The sequence below is a fragment of the Protopterus annectens genome, chromosome 6.part0 (assembly GCF_019279795.1).
Source record: "Protopterus annectens isolate FY-2018-M chromosome 6.part0, PAN1.0, whole genome shotgun sequence".
Classification (NCBI taxonomy): Eukaryota; Metazoa; Chordata; order Ceratodontiformes; family Protopteridae; genus Protopterus; species Protopterus annectens.
This window is the reverse complement of record NC_056737.1, coordinates 1,068,496,648-1,068,506,153: the sequence shown is the minus strand read 5'-3', so window position 1 is coordinate 1,068,506,153 and position 9,506 is coordinate 1,068,496,648. Positions and strand designations below refer to the sequence as shown.

General features: G+C 39.0%; 1 protein-coding gene across 1 annotated transcript in view; it reads left to right on the top strand.

The window, feature by feature from the left end:
• Positions 1–4,144: 4,144 nt before the first annotated feature.
• FOXN3 (forkhead box N3) overlaps positions 4,145–9,506 on the top strand; it is a 1,826,558-nt gene continuing 1,821,196 nt past the window's right edge. The window contains exon 1 of the mRNA XM_044074690.1: positions 4,145–4,483. The gene's annotated coding sequence lies outside the window, so the exon portion shown is untranslated. The remainder of the gene's footprint in view (positions 4,484–9,506) is intronic.

Below are 9,506 nucleotides of genomic sequence, written 5' to 3'. Positions count from 1 at the left end.
ACTGACCTTACGATTGGGTAGGAAGAAGAAGCTGACACAAGTACAGTGAGCCGATCAACCAGGGAGAAACATGGGCATAGCCAGTTTCCTAGATAATGGGTTTTGAGGAGTCTTTTAAATTGGAGGGGGGATGTGGTAGAAGTTAATTGTCTTGGGAGTGAATTCCAGATATTGGCAATGGAACAGGCAAAGAGGGATTTACCAGCTGTATTTCTGTGATTGATGACATTGACTAGATTTTGATTATTGGATCTTAAGGTACTAATGGAAGTGTAGGGATGAATTCATTGCTGGAGTGCTGGGATGTTTTCTGGGAGGCAGTAGATTTTGTGTGCTGTTGAGAGTTGGTTGAGTAAGAGTAGTTGTGGTAACTCAAGCCAGGTGAGTTGCCTGAGGGCAGGGCAGTGATGAGGATGCATCAGTGGCAAATTTTGCAATCCTGTTGTAACAGGATTCCATTTTGCTTAGTTCGCTGTTACATAAGTTAGTAAATACTGGGGGGGGTCATAAAGCAGGATAGATAGGAGGTGTGTCCTTGCAATAGTGGCTTTGGTATGTTTGGTGAGGAACTGTTTGTTCCTATAAAGGAGACCTAACTTTTTGTTGACTTTTTTTATTGTTTGGGCTATGTGAATGTCAAATTTCAGATTGTTGTCAATTTCTACTCCTAGGAGTTTAGTGTGGGTGGTTGGGCTGATTATTATATTTTCCTTTGATTTTATAGTAAAGCTGCTGTTTGCAGGGGGAGATTTTCCTGGACTGAAGAGAATGAGTTTTGTCTTTTTAGGGTTTAGTATCAGTTTGATTTTAGAAAACCTGGATTCTATTTGTGAGAAGTTATTTTGAGTTATGGTTTGGAGCCCATATGATAGCGGTATCATCTGCTTATTGCACAATTGAGGCTGAGAGAGAGGCTGTGGCTGTGTGGTTAGTGAAGAGAGAGAACATCAGTGGACCTATGATGGACCCTTGTGGGATGCCTATGGCTACTGGTAATAGGGGGGACATTTGACCTTGCCATAGGACTGCTTGCTGTCGATTGGATAGGTAGTTACTGAACCATGATTTGGTGGAGAGGCTTATGTTAAGGGTAGTTAGAGTGTCTAGGAGCATTGAGTGGTTAACCATATCAAAGGCTTTGGATAAGTCTAGGAATATGGAGGCTGTAAATAGACCATTGTTTCTATGATTATTGACAATATCAGTGAAAGAGAGTAGTGCTGTTGTGGTGCTGTGGTAGGGTCTGAAGCCGTGCTGTGATTTGGCTAGTAGGTCGTTTTGTTGGAGGAATTTCATTAATTGAGAATGCACAACTCTTTCCATTATTTTAGATAGGGAAGAAAGAATAGCTATGTGTCGGTAGTTGGTCAGTTCAAGTGATTTGCCTCCTTTTTGCAATGGTATGATGTGGGATATTTTCCATAATTTGGGAACTTTGCATTCTGATATTGATCTATTAATAAGGATAGAAACTGGGTAGGCTATTACTTCTGATGCCATTTGAAGGAAGTCTGCTGGCAGGTTGCCAGCTGCTAGGGTGGTTGGTTTCAGTTTTTTTGAGGAGTTTAGCGATTTTATTTGTAGATACTGGGTGCAGGGAGAAGGTAGAGAGGTGGTCTTGTGAGCTGGTATGGTTGGGGGTGTCTGTAGATTTGGGAGCATTAGTATTATTTTGGGTGTTGGCTAGGGCTTGGACAGTTTATTAAACTGAGTGGAGATGTTATCATGGTTAGTTGGTAATACAGGTGTGGGGGTGGAGGATTTTCCTGGGTGCAGTAAGTTGCTTATTGTAGCCCAGAATTTGTTAGCGTTATGAGCGTGTTTTTCTTGCATGGATTTATAGTAGTTAGTTTTGTCTATTTTTATTTGTTTTTTGACTTTGTTCCTAAGCTCTTGATAGTTTTGTTTCAATGAAGCGGTTTTGACTGTGTGAAATTGTAACCAGGATTTGTCCCTTTCTTTCTTTTGTTAGCCATGGGGCATATTTGGTTTTGATTCTAATGGTTTTAGAGGGTGCATGCTGGTTTAGAATATTTAGGAATGTTGAATTAAAGTACTGTACAGCTTTGTCTATAGGTAGCTGTTTTAGTGGGTTCCAATTGCAGTACTTAAGTGCACTGGTAAATTCAGTGGGTTTAAAAGATCTTTTGTTCCGTATTACCATGAGTATAGGTTGGTGAGTATGGTGTGGTCTGTTCCTAATTATGTAGGTTGCTTGGTGGTCACTCAGACTCTCTAGAAGACAGCCGGATTGCTGTGCTTGAGTGAGGTCAGATAGCAGAATCCAGTCTAGTACAGACTGATTGTCAATTCTAGTGGGGTCAGGTATAATTTGGGAGAACCCATGAAGGTTAATGTGGGCTGTGGGGGTTTGGCTGGTGCAATCAGACCAGTCAATGTTAAAGTTGCCTAATAGTATGGTTTCTTGTGGGAAACAGGTGGACATCCAGTCTAGTAGGCTTTCTAGTTTAGTAATGTTATTGCCTGGTGGGATATAACCCCCAGCAATAATTATTTGTTTGTTGGAATTAAGTTTTAAGACTGCAAAAGAATTTGCAAAAAAGAAGAATGCAGAAGTTGCAAAAAAATTGAAAAAATGGCAAATGTCCTGAGATTTTAGGACAATAAAAGTTATTTTGTATCTGAAAGACCTAAATGTTATAAGAAACAGAATAAGCAACTAAAATGTTACAAAAATAAGCTTTTATTTAGGCATAAAATTGAAGTTCTGTCCTTTGTACTGGCTGTGGGTATGTTGCCCTGCAAAATCTGACATTTCTAAAAAAAAATGTCCCACTTTGGGCATTTGAAAATGTGGCAACCCTAGTAGTTAGGGATCTGGGAACCTATGTTGACAAAGAACTATCACATGATCACCCTCTGTTGTAAGAGCTCAATTTTTCATTGCACAGTTTATATCTAAAGGTACTGCATCCAGATCCAGGGATGTGATCATTCACTGTAAAGAGCTCTCATTTGGGAGATTGTTGAGAGTAACGCCACTTTCGACTGTAGCTGTCCATACACTTATCATGACTAGAATAACCACACTAAACAAAACTCAAGGACCTAAATCGTAAGTGCTATGCATACCACCTTAAAGCCTTGTCTCTTTTCTCTGTGTCATACAGGCTACTGAGAGGTGACCTGTACCTCACATGTAGATCTTCACAATGCCCTGTTCTGTCAGACCTGTTACACATTTGCAAGTCCGTTGGCATTATGAACATCCACTCAAGGGATTTCAGTCTCTTTTGCAAAATCAAAAGAACATGTTGGTGGAATAGATGTGTGTAACAAAGAATGCTGCTCCTATGGAACCGTCTTCCACTTCACAAGCAAAGTACTTCTCTTACTCCGTTCAAATGTAATTTGGATGAATGGAAGAGAAACCACAAATTCACTCCTGGTTTACCACCCCTGCCCCTCGTGGATAGAGGCAAAAAGTAAATGTCCCAACATATTCTTGTTCTACTCTCAGGGTTACTCGTACACAAAACACAGGGGCCAACAAACTACCATGGGAATGTAAGGCTAGCTTCTTAATACCACAGGGGCCAACAAACTACTATGAGAATGTAAGGCTAGCTTCTTAATACCGTCACAGGTCAGTAGTCTAGCAAGTACCTGTGTGTGTGTGTGTGTGTGTGTGTGTGTGTGTGTGTGTGTGTGTGTGTGTGTGTGGTGTATGTATATATACACACGCACACACACACATACGTATATATTTGGAGATATATATGACTTTTTTATATTTATCATAAGAAGGGACATTAGGAGGATAAATATTTTCCTTTTTTTTTTAAATTATTAATTTTCTTGAAATGCCACATAAGATCTAGATGGCTGTAAGTCTGAGTTCCTCATAGCAGTTACCTCTTTTGAGGGTCAATCCACTTTCACTGCATGCTTTTAAAAGTAATGTCTACCTGAGTCTATCATCTAGGTTTTATTGGCCTAGAACCGTTCATTTATGCCCTCTGCAGCTGAAGTGATCATTGTGGGTAGAACCCAGAGAGCACTAGGACCCAGTAGGGCTTTTGTGGAGCTCTGTAGTTCCATTAGCCTGAGAGAGACATAAGGGTATCTCAGTGACTATGGAGCCTGTGCTGTGACTGGTTCAGTCTACAGACACCATTGAAAAATATTAAGCGGGACCAGACCAAAAGGATTAACCTACAGCACAATGCAGTTGCAGCAACCCATGCGGAGTGGGCTGTATCAGCATAAAAAATCAGGATTAAAAGGTTGCTGAAATGATCTTCAATTGCTGTCTTTTAATCTTTGGCTCCAAGACCGTCTCGTTGTCATTGCTGACATAGGATGGTTATGAATGCCTGAACAGCTGCGTGGAGTGTAGCCCTGTGGTTTCTCTTTAGGATAATTTTCTAAAGTGTGTGCCCTGATTTTAAATTGAATAATGCCTATGTAGTCTGAATTTGTGAGCGCTGGGGAAAGGACAGTTAATACTTTATTTCAAAGAGTAAGTTATGCAGTGCATTTCAAACTTTTATGAGCTGTCTTTTAATTCTAATTTTAACAGTGTATGTTATATGCATGCATGCATGTTTGCAAATCATGTTTGAAGACTGTTATATTTGTTTGCTTGAGTGTAACTGAGGAAAGTGGAGGAGAAAACACATTTTATTTTAGAAGGTTTCAAGATTTGTAATACTTATTTTTCTTGTGTTTACAAACAGACATTTATGCCATTTTCTTATATCAGTTTTTCCTGGTACTCATTATATTTTTCTGCAAGTGTAGTTTAGGTGGATAAAAATATAGCCATACAAGGAATTTCATTGTAATCATTATGGTTTGGATTTTTTTCCCATAGGCTCATTCACATAGTTGGCCACTAGGCTAAGACTTTTCAGTAGCTGTCTGTAAAATACCTGTATTTGTGCACATACCACTAATAACAGCAGTATTCAGTGAATGAAAATGTGTGAAAAATCAGAGCACTTTCTTATGCATTTTCTGTGTGTGCACATACTGGAGACGCATTTGTTTTAAGACTGCATGCCACATTTATCATTTTACAGATTCTGTATATACCCACATGTATGTTCCTTGTTCTTCATCTTAGGAGTCAGATGCTCAGTTGTAAGTGCTCTGAAAATAAATACTTCTAATGTGAACTGTCTTACTAGATGTCTGACAGAATGGTTTTGACCTAGGATATTTCTAACAAAAAATAGATTACAATGGTACTGTTTATCTTAAGACCAAGGGGGTATTGTGAAATTGCATTTTGTGTAAAACTGTTCTGGTTTCCCATTCTCAGAAGTTAAGCGGCTGACTTCCTTTGTAACTGTTTTACAGCTAGGATTTTGAAGGGCAGATATATTCAACAAAATGACAGTGCCTGCCAACTGTCTTTAAGTTAATGTCATGCCTGATGTACTTACTGTATGTAGTAAATGCAGTTCTCGGTATACTGAACTCTCAGGCTTGTGTCTTGGCATTATATTTGGAAACAGCTGGGGTGATGAACTGTAATTTTAGACCCGTCTCTGATGTGAGCAGTGTGGAATGTGCTGGCAGCCCCCACCCCTTTTCCTTACGAAGGTTATTGTAGCCCTTTGTGTGTCTGACTCATTGACACAAAGACGCACCTTATCTGCTGCCTGAGAAGGCACTGCAACATTTCTGGAGGCACGCTTTACTAGAAATCTGTATTCTTCTGCTGCAAAAGACCGATTGGTCCTACAGTAGTAAATTCAGATGTGCAGTTCTCAAATACTTGAGGGATTTGATCTTTAAGATTTTGAGGAATTTGGGATTTTTTTTATTTTAAGGCAGATGCAGAATAAAGGACAGCTCAACAGAACTGAAACATAATAACTTTGTGAATGGCTCTTGACTAGCCTGTTTCTGTGGCACTGTTGTTTTAGGGACTGTAGTTGGGAAACAGTACTTACTAACAGAGCGCTGATAAGCACTTAAATAACAGCGTTAACATTCTTTCACTGAGAGACCTTGAGTCCTGTTTGTGGATTGGATTGGCAGGCAACCCGTGTTTATTTTTGCTGCAAATGATGTGTTTGTTTAAGAATGTATTTCTTTACTGTCATCATCCCACCTCTTCTTGCTAACTTAAAGTCTACCATTACAGTGGTGTTGCTTTTTTTCAACCTTTGAATAGTACATCTCGCTTTTGATATAAGAAATAACTGTTATGTAGTTGACGGTTTCCTAATAATAACTGTGTAAATGTGCTGATTGAATCTGTTTTTATTTAAGGCAAAATACAAGCCTGGTAGCTGTAAACAAACAGCAGCAAATTTGAATAATATATGTATTAAACATAAACTGTTTTAATGCATTTTACATGTACTAACAAATGTATGTTTGCAAAAAAGAGAAAAATAAACATTCACTTGTAGAATGATGGTCAGTCAGTGAGTGTCTTGGACGTTGGGTATATATGCCAGCATGATTGAAAGAATACTTTCCTCAAGAGGCACCTTTGTGTAATTTTAAGAAGAGTTTTAGTACCACGGTGTTTAAGGTTCCTGCTTCACATCTCCATGGTGTAGTGTTCGTTCCTGGCTTGTTGTTTTATATGTGGTGTTATATACTCTGGTCATATCTGTGCTGGTTTTCCCTGGGTATATATTTTGTTTGTTTTTTTTACCGACTTACTCAGAACTGGTTGTAAATGATGCATGCTCCTGCTGTTTTACATATTGTATTTACTTATGCTAGGGTTACATCTGAAAAGGATGTACAAATAGATCATATCAGCATATGTCTCAACCTCTTAGCAGAAAAAATTTGGACAAAGCCTAAAATAATAGGGGGACAAAGACCCAAAAATAGGGACAGATTTTAAATAATGCTATTATAAACTTAAAAAGTTGTTAGAATAACAGTATTTCTATTATCATGCATTTTCTGAAGGATTTTAGGTCTGCAACTCGAATGTGTGTCATTATTTAGTGACTTCAATCCTTGGTGATTTACCAGAAGACCACAAACTATGAGGAACAGACCAGACAAAAATATGGACATTGTGCAAAAGACTTTCTTTTAGTGTAGTACCTCGCAGGCCATTCTGCGCATATGTGGGTGTGGTCTTAGTGACTGACAGGTGAAAGGGTCATGTCTTCATGTGGGGAAACGTGCATGATTGACAGCCATGCAGATGTGGCATGAATATTCATTGTCTGTTTGTACTTTACACTTTTCCTCAATGTAGTGTGGTCTCGGAGTTGGTATACTTAATTTGGGGTGTGTGGGGGCTGCAGCAAAAGCAAAGAAAAAAATAATATTTGCAGTTATAATGCTATTATATTTTTTCCTTTGTTTTTGCAGGGAGGTAAGCCCCCCCCCACAACCCCTGTTAATTAAATATTCCAAATCCGAGATTGCACTACAGTGAGAAATAGGTAAACTACGATTAGATAATGAATATTCTTTGTCTTCGGTATGACTATTGCTTAAGTTTACCAAGATGTCATAGATTGTTGGACGGTGGGTGGGGTTTTAGGTGGGACTTGCTACTGCGCATCCTGCAAGGTAGTACACTAATACAAAGCCATACAAAAATCTGTACAGTTGACAGTTACACAGCTCAGTTACCCAGTAATAAATACAAATATATTAAAGCTATTTTACTGGTCAGTCGTAGTAAACTAGGCTAATACGAAATAATATCACGAAATCTCATTTATCATGAATCGTGAATTTAAACACGTCCTCTGTAGCACTTTCATCCGTTGTGATAGGTAGGAAGATGGGGAGAATTATTTTCACAAAATGGTGCATTTTATGTTTTAGGAGTAGTTGTGAATGAATTCGTTAGTATAGATGTGTATAAATTACCCTGCCCCATTCAGAAGAGTTGGGGTTGGGGTTGGGGTAGACCATCAGTATTATTTCTTGTGCAAGTTTGGAGGAAGTTTAAAAATCTGCTGATGATTTTATTGGAAGGCGAAGCTCCAGTAGGATACCTGCAGACTTGTATCTGTCTGTGTACTGTAAGTGCCATCTCTTAGGAACAAGGTGCTTGCCAGTTTTGTAGCAGAAATGGACTTGCCCTTGAGAGTTTGTCCTTTTATTCATTTTGTTTAAATGTGCATGTTGTTAAGACAGAGATGTAGTCCGAGTTCATGGAACATTAATTGTTGTATCCTTACAGTACTTTCCCAAATGGGACAATAACGTTCAGATCACCTTGTGAAACGTACCACTTCTGTCTTGTGCCAGATGCATTGATTTCCTTTTAGAGCCATTTACTAACTCCTCACAAAAGTGATTTGTAACTTGTAGTACCTTTGTGTGCTACCTGGTGAAAATAGTGTCTTTGTAAAGGACTGACTGACTGCGTTAGACCACTGCTGTATACAAATGACTTTAACACCACTGTGATTCCTGGCTTGATAACTTGTGGACTCTGAAACAGAATTATTACATGTTTTTGAGAATATTCTGCCATGAAGATGGTTTCTGAACTGTCCAGTGATCTTATCACCTGGATAAGGAGGATGCATACCTAGTGATGAGAAGGGGTGACACATGATCGAAAGATCTTGGATGCATCTTGTTTCCTACATTTGGGGAACTGTCTGCCTCTACTTGCTCTGTGAAAGTCTTGTGTCAGCAATTCTAGTATGCAGTGGTCTGTGAATTATATACCACCTTGTTGGAATTACACAGTCTATATTTCTGTGCTTTCACAATCTGTAGTTTGAGAGCGGCGGACTGCAAAATAGGGTGTTGCAGCTATATTATAGCCTTTCCTTTTCGCATTCTTTCTCATCACTGTGCCTCTGCAGCATGCAGGTGTGCCTTTGTTTTTGGGAAGAGCTGAAGATTGGGTGTCCTCAAACTAGCCACATGAATTTTTATTCCAGTAGTGATCCTTCAGAGTGATTTGAGAAATTTCTGCACTCCCGAGGTTCCATCTTTCATTGTAAATGCTATTTTGAACCACATGTACAAGAATTAGTGCTAGTTCAGGTGAATGTTAAAGATCCCACAGCATCTGATGAAAAGCAGAGGACTCCTTCCCCCTGCACACATTTCTGGTTTTGTCAAGATAAATAATAATTTTCATCTTCGATGCAAAAAACAAAGGCCTTTATTACAGGGGCATTCACCCAGTCTGCAGGATAATAAAGTAAATGTTAGCCTGTTTGAAATACCAATGTGTGTTCTGTGGCTAAAAGTCAGCGCATATTAGCTACCCTACAGTTCCTAAAGGTGCCAGTTCCATGTTGTGCTATCTGGTGGCAGATGTGGCAGTCAGGTCAGATACCAAATCATATAGCCATCTGGTCAGAACCAGATAACCTGTACATTAGTTTATGTGATATCTTTAGCCTCAGTGCTGTGCCACTGGACCATTGTATTTTATGTTGTATCAGTACTTCTTGGCCTAGCTGTTCTGCTGATCTTTTTCTATATATTATGTTATCTGCACATCCAAGTTGACCCTTGTTTGACTTTCCACCATCTCAAAATTTCTGCCACGTGATTTCATTCTCGCACCTTTTTCT